The following is a 10,181-nucleotide window of genomic DNA, read 5'->3' as shown; positions in this document are numbered from 1 at the left end:
GAGCGTCCCGCGCGTGCGCAGTCAGCGGCAGCGACGCGCTGGGGGTGGGCAGCGGGTAGGTGAAGGAGGCCGGGCGAGGAGACGAGGGGGGCTGGGAGGGCTCCACCTTGGCGAGTCCAGCCGTGGAGGCGCATCTTGTGTGAGTGTGAGTGAGTGTGAGTGTGTGTGTGTGTGTGTGTATAGAGAGACAGCCCCCCACCCCGCCCCGCCCCGCCCATCACCCCCGTCCCTGGGAGCCCGCGGGACCCGGCCGGCGAACTCAACCGGCCCGGCCCGGCCCGGCCCGGCGCGCGGGGCCTGGGGCGGGAGGCGGCGGCGGGGAAGCCCAGAGAGGCTCGGCTTCTCGAGCGGGGCAGGGGCGCCCTCCGCCGCCGTCTAGGGCCACACCACCCTGAACGCCCCCGATCTCGTCTGGTCTCGGAAGCTAAGCAGGGTCGGGCCTGGTTAGTACTTGGATGGGAGACCGCCTGGGAATACCGGGTGCCACAGGCTGCTGCTTTTTTTTTTTTTTTTTTGCCTCTTGTTCTGTCCCCTTTCTGGGAGCGCGGCGGCGGCCCGGGGTGGGGGTCACCCCCACCCTCAGCGCCCGCGCGGTGCCTGGCGCCCCAGCCCGCACCGTGGGGCCTCCTCTTGTCCCAAGCCGCGACACCGCCGCCACGCGGCAGCATGCGTGGCATCTGGACTGTCAGGTCTCAGACCAAAGGTCTGCTCTGTGGGAACCGACACGCTGGAGGAAACCTTGAGAGTCTGAGAGGGGAGGGAGTTCCAGAAGAAGGCCAGGATGTCATTTTGAGGGAGTATGTGACCAGAACTCGTCCCGTTGCTTTTGGGGTTCTATGGGCTACACGCAGGAATCTTTGGTGGTGGCACCTGATGTTGGGGGATCCGGAGTCACACCCAGACCTGCTCCACAGGCCTCCTTTTACTTTTCTCTTCGGATTCATTATTTTTAAAAAGTGTCTCTTACCTCTAGGATTGCATTTTCTTTTCTCTCTCTTTTCAAGCAGATGATGGGAGTACAAGTATTCTGGTGACATGTGTTGCCCGTGCCGCCCTCCCCCCTGTGTTCTTTTTTTTTTTTTTTTTTGAGACAGAGTCTCGTTTTGCTGCCCAGGCTAGAGTGAGTGCCATGGCGTCAGCCTAGCTCACAGCAACCTCAATCTCCGGGCTCAAGCAATCCTGCTGCCTCAGCCTCCCGAGTAGTTGGGACTACAGGCATGCACCACCACGCCCGGCTGTGTTTTTCTATATATATTAGTTGGCCAATTAATTTCTTTCTATTTTTAGTAGAGACGGGGTCTCGCTCTTGCTCAGGCTGGTTTCGAACTCCTGACCTGGAGCAATCCGCCCGCCTCGGCCTCCCAGAGAGCTAGGATTACAGGCGTGAGCCACCGCGCCCGGCCCCCCCTGTGTTCTTATTCATATACCTCTCATGTTGTTCCAGCGTATTGTGGGGGTACCAATGTTAAGGTCGGGTGCCTTGCCCTCTCCAAGCCTCCCCCCTCGGGTCAGAGCTTCAAGTGCGCCCATCCCCCAGTCGGTGCGCACCCACCCCATGCCTAATGGATGTGTATGCCCCTCCCCTCCCCCCACCCGCCCGCCCGACACCCACCCGATGAAGGTGATTCCTCTCTGTCCACTTAGGCGTCCATCCGTTCGTACCAGTTTGCTGGTGAGCGCGCTCACGTGGTGCCCGTGTGTCCATTCTTGGGATACTTGGCTTACTGGAACGGGTTCCAGCTCTGGCCAGGAGAACACGAGAGGCGCCCTCTCACCGCTGCTCCTCACAGCCGAATGGCACTCCGTGGTGTCCACGCGCCACATTTTATTGATGCACTCCTGGATGGATGGGCACTCGGGTCGCTTCCACGTCTTTGGGATTGTGAATTGTGCCCTAACTGTAACCCTAACCCTTACCCAGCCCGTCTCCTCTGCCCCTGCCTGACGCACTCCTCCCCGGCCAGGCCCGTCACTGTCCTGGGCCCCCGCCTGACCGGCTCCTCCCCGCCCGGCCGGTCACCGTCCTCTGCCCCTGCCTGACACGCTCCTTCCCGCCCGGCCTCTCACCGTCCTCGGCCCCTGCCTGACCGGCTCCTCCGTCGCCTGGGCCTTCCAAGGGCTTGGTGTGGATGCTGCTTCCAGGAAGCCCTCCAGAAACCCGGCAGCAGGGTGGCCGCAGCAGTCTCCAGCAGCCGTCCCTAAGTCGCGTGAGTGCGGGGGACGTGCCCCCGCTGTGCCGCGGGGGCCCAGCCTGGTGTCTTCCCTGAGGCCCTGCGGCTGCCGGCTGGGCTGCCGCTCCCCGCAAGGGGAGAGCCGCGGAGGTGGGGACCGCCTCCTGATGGGGACGTACACGCAGCTCTCCACGTCGGATTCCGGGGCTCTCTGTCCTGCCCGAAGGCCCAGCTGGCCTGCGGGTCCTTAGAGTGGCAAAAACCTCCGAAAACTGAGACTGAGGGTCCGGTGGGTGTCTGCACTTTTGTGCTGGGCACCCCAGGGAGGCCCGGGGGCTGGCTGGACAACGTGGTCTGCTGGGCGGGGGGGGGGGTTGGAGGAGCAACTGATGCCCTTTGCACTTTGGGTAGCAAGAGTCTGAGGTGTCTCTGAGCCCTGTGCCCTGTGGGGGCGGGGCGGGGGGGAGGAGGAGGAGGAGGAGGAGGAGGTGGGAAGGGCCGGGGCCTGCAGTCCTGTTCCCGGGGTGGCACGGCAAGTGGCTTCTTCCACAGGCTGCTTGGCCTGGGCTCCCTGCACCTGGGCCTTTGGAGGACCGGCCCTGTGCTTGCCAACACTTCCTGCAGGGACCCAGAGCTGGGAGGTGGCATCTCTCAGCCCTGGGTCGGGCAGAGCCCCAGCGGGCCATGCCCACAACCTCTCTCAGCACCGGTCCCCCAGAAGGCTCCTTTGGGACCAGGATTCTCTTGCGGTGACTCTTTAAGGTCTGGCCCCTGGATGGAGGGGCACCAGGAGTAGAGGAGCAGGAAGGGGAAGGGGGTGGCCATGCGAGGGGACACTTTGAGGCCAAGTCCCAGCTTCAGCCTGATCCTCCTGGGAACCCCGCTCTGAGACAAGGAGCCGGGCTTCGCATTCCCACAGCAGCCAGTCGTGGGCTGAGGACACCTGGGGCGTTGGGAACTCCCTGGCTTCTCCTGGGTTTAACGTCTAGAGCTGCTTGGGAATCGCGCCGCCACACACACCCGAGCGCAGGTGTCTTCCGCACAGACTGCGGGCCTCGCTCTTCTGAATGCCGCTAGCTCGCCACCCACCCACGGGTGAACCTGGTCAGGGTGCTTTCTCTCAGGGGCAGACTCTTTTCCGGGCGGGCTACCGGTGTCTCTGTTTGCTCGTTTCTTTCTTCCATTCCGGGAAAGTCTTCCTTGCTGGGTGTGGAAATCTCCTATGCCTTCCCTCGCCTATTCTGTCAGCTTTAAAATTCTCTTTCAGTTGCCACCCTCACAGATGGATTAGGAAACTCTTTCCGGTGCACTCATTAGTGAAATGACCTCAAGGAAGCTGGAATCCAATATCTAATGGCCGATTTTTTGTGAGTCCACACGCCAGGGTGGTCGGGGTCCAATGCAGCCCCGGCCAGGCCCAGGCCCCTTGGACTGGGCCACAGGAGGACACGGAGGAGGGTCCCGGCCCCCACGAAGCGGTGCCGGCAGTTCTCCACGGGCTTGGGCGTTTTCCAGAGGTAGGAGATGGAGGGGACTGATTTCTTCAGCGCCCCCTAAACCACGCCACCCCATCCCACCCATGGGACACATCCCGAGAGAGAGAGAGAGAGAGAGAGAGAGAGAGACGCCCCATACACTCGCTCCCCTCCCCCATGTGCTGTGCCCCAGCCCTGGCCCAGGGGAATAGGCGGCAGCCCACCCACAGGGTGGGGGGCCCAGCTGAAAGGGGTTGTGGGGGAGGGCGGCCCCTGCCTGGGGTCAAAGGCCAGGCGACCCGCGCGTGCGCAATGGGCGGTGGCGGCGCCGGCGGCCGTGGTGGTGGCGGTTGCGATCAAGACCTAGGGGTGGGGGGCGGGGAGGTGAAGGAGGCCAGGTGAGGAGAGGAAGGGGGCTGGAAGGTCTCCACCTTGGTGAGTCCAGCCGTGGAGGCGCATCTTGTGTGAGTGTGAGTGAGTGAGTGTGAGTGTGTGTGTGTGTGTGTGTATAGAGAGACAGCCCCCCACCCCGGCCCGCCGCTCCCTGCCCGCCCCGCCCCGCCTGTCACCCCTGTCCCTCGGAGCCCTGCGGACCGGGCTGTCAAACTCAACAGGCCTGGCCCGGCGCGGAGCCTGGGGCGGGAGGCGGCGGCGGGGAAGCGCAGAGAGGCTCGGCTTCTTGAGCAGGGCAGGGGCGCCCTCCGCTGTCCACGGCCACACCACCCTGAACGCGCCCGATCCCGTCTGATCTCGGAAGCTAAGCAGGGTTGGGCCTGGTTAGTACTTGGATAGGAGACCGCCTGGGAATACCGGGTGCCGTAGGCTTCTTCTTTTTTCTTTTTTTGTTTTGCCTCTTGTTCTGTCCCCTTTCTGGGAGCGGGGCGGCGGCCCGGGGTGGGGGTCACCCACACCCTCAGCGCCCGCCGCGGTGCCTGGAGCCCCAGCCCGCACCGTGGGCTTGTCCCAAGCCGCGATACCGCCGTCACGCGGCAGCATGCGTGGCTTCTGGATTGTGAGGTCTCAGACCAAAGTTCTGGCACCCTGTCTTACCGTCCCCCATGGGTGTGTGGACACACCCAGATCGACACAGCGCACGGCCTGCCCATCTCCCATGGGTGAGTGGACACAGCCTGATCCACACTGCGCCCTGCCTGCCTGTGTCCCTTTGGTGTGTGGACACAACCAGTTACACACTGCGCCCTGACTGCCCGTCTCCCGTGGGTGAGTTTACACAGTCACATCCACACTGCGCCCTGTCCGCCTGTCTCTGCTGGGTGTGTGGACACAACAAGTTCCACACAGCGCCCTGCCACCCGTCTCCCGTGGGTGAGGGGACACAATAAATCCACACGGCGCCCAGCCTACATGTCTCCCGTGGGTGAGTAGACACAGCCACGTCCACGCAGCGTCCTGCCTACCTGTCTGTTTGATGTGTGGACACAGCAAGTTCCACACTGCTCCCTGTCTGCCCGTGTCCCGTGGGTGTGTGGACAATGACAGTTCCACACATAGCCCAGCCTGCATGTCACCCATGGGTGAGTGGATACAGCAAGTTCCACACTGCGCCCTGTCTGCCCGTTTTCCATATGTCTGTGGACACAGAAAGTTCCACACACAGCCCTGCCTGCCCGCCTCCCATTGGTTTGTGGACACAGCTAGTTCCACACTGCGCCCTGACTGCCTGTCTCTGGTGGGTGAGTGGACACAGCCACATCCACACAGCACCCTGCCTGCCCGTCACCCGTGGGTGAGTGGACACAGCCACATCCACACAGCGCCCTTCCTGCCCGTCTCCCGTGGGTGAGTGGACACAGCCACATGCACACTGTGACCTGCCAGCCCGTCTCCCGTGGGAGAGTGCACATTGCAAGTTCCACAATGCGCCCTACCTGACCGTCTCCCATGGGTGTGTGGACACAGCCACATCCACACAGCACCCTGGCTGACCGCCTCCCATGGGTGTGTGGACACAGCCAGTTCCACACTGCGCCCTGCCTGCCCATCTCCCGTGGGTGAGTGGACACAGACAGATCCCCATATCGCCCAGCCTGCCCGTCTCCCATCGGTGAGTGGACACAGCCAAATCATCACGGTGCCCAGCCTGCCCAACTCCGGTGGGTGAGTAGACACAGCCACATCCACACAGCACCCTGCCTGACAGTCTTCCATGGGTGTGTGGACACAGCCAGTTCCACACTATGCCCAGCCTGCCCGTCTCGGGTGGGTGTGTGGACACAGCAAGTTCCACACAGCGCCCTTCCTGTCCATCTCCCATGGGTGTGTGGACACAGCCAGATCCACACAGTGCCCTGCCTGAAAGTATCCCATGGGTGTGTGGAAACAGGCAGATCCACACAGCGCCCTGCCTGCCCGTCACCCGTGGGTGAGTAGACAAAGCTAGTTCCACACTGTGCCCTGCCTGCCCACCTTCCGTGGGTGAGTGGAGACAGGCACATCCACACAGCGCCCTGCCTGTCCGTCTCCGGTAGGGGTGTGGACACAGCCAGTTCCACACTGGGCCCTGCCTGCCCGTCTCCCATGGGAGTGTGGACAGGGCAGATCCACACGGCTCCCAGATGCCCGTCTCCCGTGGGTGTGTTGACACAGCCACATCCACACAGCACCCTGCCTGACCGTCTCCCGTGGGTGAGTAGACACAGCCAGTTCCACACTGTGCCCTGCCTGCCCGTATCCCGTGGGTGAGTGGAGACAGCCACATCCACACATGCCCTGCCTGCCCGTCTCTGGTGGGTGTGTGGACACAGCCATTTCCACACTGCGTCCTGCTTGCCCGTCACCCATGGGTGAGTGATCACAGCCAGATCCACACTGCACCCTGCTTGCCTGTCTCCCGTGGGTGAGTGGACACAGCCAGATCGTCACGGTGCCCAGCCTGCCCATCTCGTGTGGGTGAGTGGACACAGCCACATCCACACAGCACCCTTCCTGCCAGTCTCACGTGGGTGAGTGGACACAGCCAGATCCACACAGCGCCCTGCCTGAACGTATCCCATGGGTGTGTGGAAACAGCCAGATCCACACAGCGCCCTGACTGCCCGTCTCCCGTGGGTAAGTAGACACAGCTAGTTCCACACTGCGCCCTGCCTGCCCATCTTCCGTGGGTGAGTGGGGACATCCACATCCACACAGCGCCCTGCCTGCCCGTCTCCGGTGGGGGTGTGTACACAGCCAGTTCCACACTGGGCCCTGCCTGCCCGTCACGCATGGGTGAGTGGACACAGCCAGATGTACACTGCGCCCTGCCTGCAAGTCTCCCGTGTGTGTGAGGACACAGCCAGATCCACACGGCGCCCAGCCTGCCCTTCTCCCGTTGGTGTGTGGACACGGCAAGATCCACACTGCGCCCTGCCTGCCCATCTCCCATGGGTGATTGGACACAGCCACATCCACACTACGCCCTGCCTGCCCGTCTCCCATGGGTGAGTGGACACAGCCAGATCCACACTGCGACCTGCCTGCCCATCTCCCATGGGTGAGTGGACACAGCCAGATCCACACTGCGCCCTGCCTGCCCGTCTCCCATGGGTGAGTGGACACAGCCACATCCACACTGCGCCCTGCCTGCCCGTCTCCCGTGGGTGTGTGGACACGGAAAGATCCAAACTGCGCCCTGCCTAACCGTCTCCCATGGGTGCGTGGACACAGCCAGTTCCACACAGAGTCCTACCTGCACGTCTCCGGTGCGTGTGTTGACACAACCAGTTCCACACTGTGCCCTGCCTGTTCATCACCCATGGGTGAGTGGACTCAGCCAGATCCACACTGTGCCCTGCCTGCCCATCTCCCGTGGGTGAGTGGACACAGCCAGATCCACACGGCGAACAGCCTGCCCGTCTCCCATGGTTGAGTGGACACAGCCACATCCACACTGTGCCCTGCCTGACCGTCTCCCTTGGGTTTTTGGACACAGCCACATCCACACGACGCCCTGCCTGCCCGTCTCCCGTGAGTAAGTGGACACAGCCAGTTCCACACAGAGCCCTGCCTGCCCATCTCCTTTTGGTGAGTGGACACCTCCACATCCGTACTGCGCCCTGCATGCCCGTCTCCCATGGGTGAGTGGACACAGCCAGTTCCACACTGCGCCTAGCCTGCCCGTCACCCATGGGTGAGTGGACACAGCTAGATCCACACTGCGCCCGGCCTGCTCGTCTCCCGTGCTTGTGTGGACACAGTCAGTTCCACACTGCGCCCGGCCTGCTCGTCTCCCGTGCTTGTGTGGACACAGTCAATTCCACACAGAGCACTGCCTGACCGTCTCCCGTAGGTGTGTGGACATAGCCAGTTCCACACTGCGCTCTGCTTTCTCGTCACCCATGCGTGAGTGGACACAGCCAGATGTACACTGCGCCCTGCATGCCCGTCTCCCGTTTGTGTGTGGACACAGCCAGATCCACACGGCTCCCAGCCTGCCCGTCTCCCGTGGGTGTGTTGACACAGCCACATCCACACAGCACCCTGCCTGACCATCTCCCGTGGGTGAGTAGACACAGCCAGTTCCACACTGCGCCCTGCCTGCCCATCTCCCATGGGTGAGTGGACACAGCCAGTTCCACACTGCGCCCTGCCTGCCAGTCTCCTGTGGGTGAGTGGAGATAGCCACATCCACACAGCACCCTGCCTGCCCGTCTCTTGTGGGTGTGTGTACACAGCCATTTCCACACTGCGCCCTGCTTGCCCGTCAACCATGTGTGAGTGGACACAGCCAGATCCACACAGCACCCTGCCTGCCCGTCTCCGGTGGGTGTGTGGACACAGCCATATCCACACAGCGACCTGCCTGCCCATCTCCCATGGGTGAGTGGACACAGACAGATCTACACAGTGCCCTGCATGCCCGTCTCCGGTGGGTGTGTGGACACAGCCAGATCCACACAGCGCCCTGCCTGCCCGTCTCCCATGGGTGAGTGGACACAGCCAGATCCACACAGCGCCCTGCCTGCCCGTCTCTGGTGGGTGTGTGGACACAGCCAGATCCACACAGCGCCCTGCCTGCCCATCTCCCATGACTGTGTCGACACAACCAGATCCACACGGCGCCCAGCCTGCCCGAATCCCGTGGGTGAGTGGACACAGCCACATCCGCACAGCACCCTGGCTGACCGTCTCACATGGGTGTGTGGACACAGCCAGTTCCACACAGCGCCCTGCCTGCCCGGCTCCCGTGGGTGAGTGGACATAGCCACATCCACACAGCACCCTTTCTGACCATCTCCCATGGATGTGTGGACACAGCATGTTCCACACAGCGCCCTGCCTGCCCGTCTGCCGTGGGTGAGTGGACAGAGCCAGATCCACATAGCGCCCTCCCTGCCCGTCTCCCGTGAGTGTGTGTACACGGCAACTTCCACATGGCGCCCAGCCTGCCCGTCTCCCATGCGTGAGTGGACACAGCCACATCCACACAGCGCCCTGCCTGCCCGTCTACTGTGGGTCAGTGGAAACAGCCAGATCTACACTGCGCCCTGCCTTCCCGTCTCCCGTGGGTGAGTGGACACAGCCACATCCACACTGCGCCCTGCCTCCCCGTCTCCCGTGGGTGTGTGGACACGGCAAGATCGACACTGCGCCCTGCCTCCCTGTCTCCTGTGGGTGAGTGGACACAGCCAGTTCCACACAGAGCCCTGCCTGACCGTATCCCATGGGTAAGTGGACACACCCAGATCCAAACAGCGCCCTGCCTTCCCGTCTCCGGTGGGTGTGTGGACAAAGCCAGATCCACACAGAGCTCTGCCTGCCCATCACCCATGTGTGAGTGGACACAGTCAGATCGACACTGCGCCCTGCCTGTCTCCCATGGGTGAGTGGAAACAGCAGGATCCACACTGCGTGCTGCCTGCTCATCTCCCGTGGGTGAGTGGACAGAGCCAGATACACACGGCACCCAGCCTGCCCATCTCCCATTGTTGAGTGGACACAGCCACATCCACAAAGCACCTTGCCTGACCATCTCCAATGGGTGTGTGGACACAGCCAGTTCCACACAGCGCCCTACCTGCCCATCTCCGGTGGGTGTGTGGACACAGCAAGTTCCACACTGCGCTCTGCCTGCCCGTCTCCCGTGGGTGAGTGGACACAGCCACATCCACACTGCGCCCTGCCTCCCGTTTACCGTGGGTGTGTGGACACACCAGTTCCACACTGCGCCCTGTCTGCCCGACAACCCTGGGTGAGTGGAACCAGCCAGTTCAACACTGGGCCCTGCCTGCCCATCTCCCATGAGTGTGTGGACACGGCAAGATCCACACTGTGCCCTACCTGCCCGTCTCCTGTGGTTGAGTGGACACAGCCAGATCCGCACTGCGCCCTGCCTGCCCGTCCCCCGTGGGTGAGTAGACACAAGCAGATCCATACAGCGCCCTGCCTGCCCGTCTCCCGTGGGTGAGTAGACACAGCCAGATCCACACAGTGCTGCGACCTGCCTGCCCCTCTCCCGTGGGGTAGTGGACATAGCCAGATCCTCACAGTGCCCTGCCTGCCCGTCTCTCATGAGTGTGTCGACACAACCAGATCC

General features: G+C 62.9%; 2 non-coding genes across 2 annotated transcripts; both read left to right on the top strand.

The window, feature by feature from the left end:
- The first annotated feature begins 373 nt into the window (after nucleotides 1-373).
- LOC142861220 (5S ribosomal RNA) lies at nucleotides 374-492 on the top strand. Its single transcript, XR_012912587.1, has one exon. It is a non-coding gene; the product is annotated as a 5S ribosomal RNA (ribosomal RNA).
- Nucleotides 493-4,352: 3,860 nt separating this feature from the next.
- On the top strand, nucleotides 4,353-4,471 carry LOC142861312 (5S ribosomal RNA). The gene has a single exon (XR_012912632.1). It is a non-coding gene; the product is annotated as a 5S ribosomal RNA (ribosomal RNA).
- Nucleotides 4,472-10,181: the final 5,710 nt, after the last annotated feature.

The sequence above is a fragment of the Microcebus murinus genome, chromosome 16, assembly GCF_040939455.1.
Source record: "Microcebus murinus isolate Inina chromosome 16, M.murinus_Inina_mat1.0, whole genome shotgun sequence".
Taxonomy (NCBI): domain Eukaryota; kingdom Metazoa; phylum Chordata; class Mammalia; order Primates; family Cheirogaleidae; genus Microcebus; species Microcebus murinus.
The sequence above is the reverse complement of the archived record's forward strand: the minus strand, read 5'-3'. Positions and strand labels throughout refer to the sequence as shown.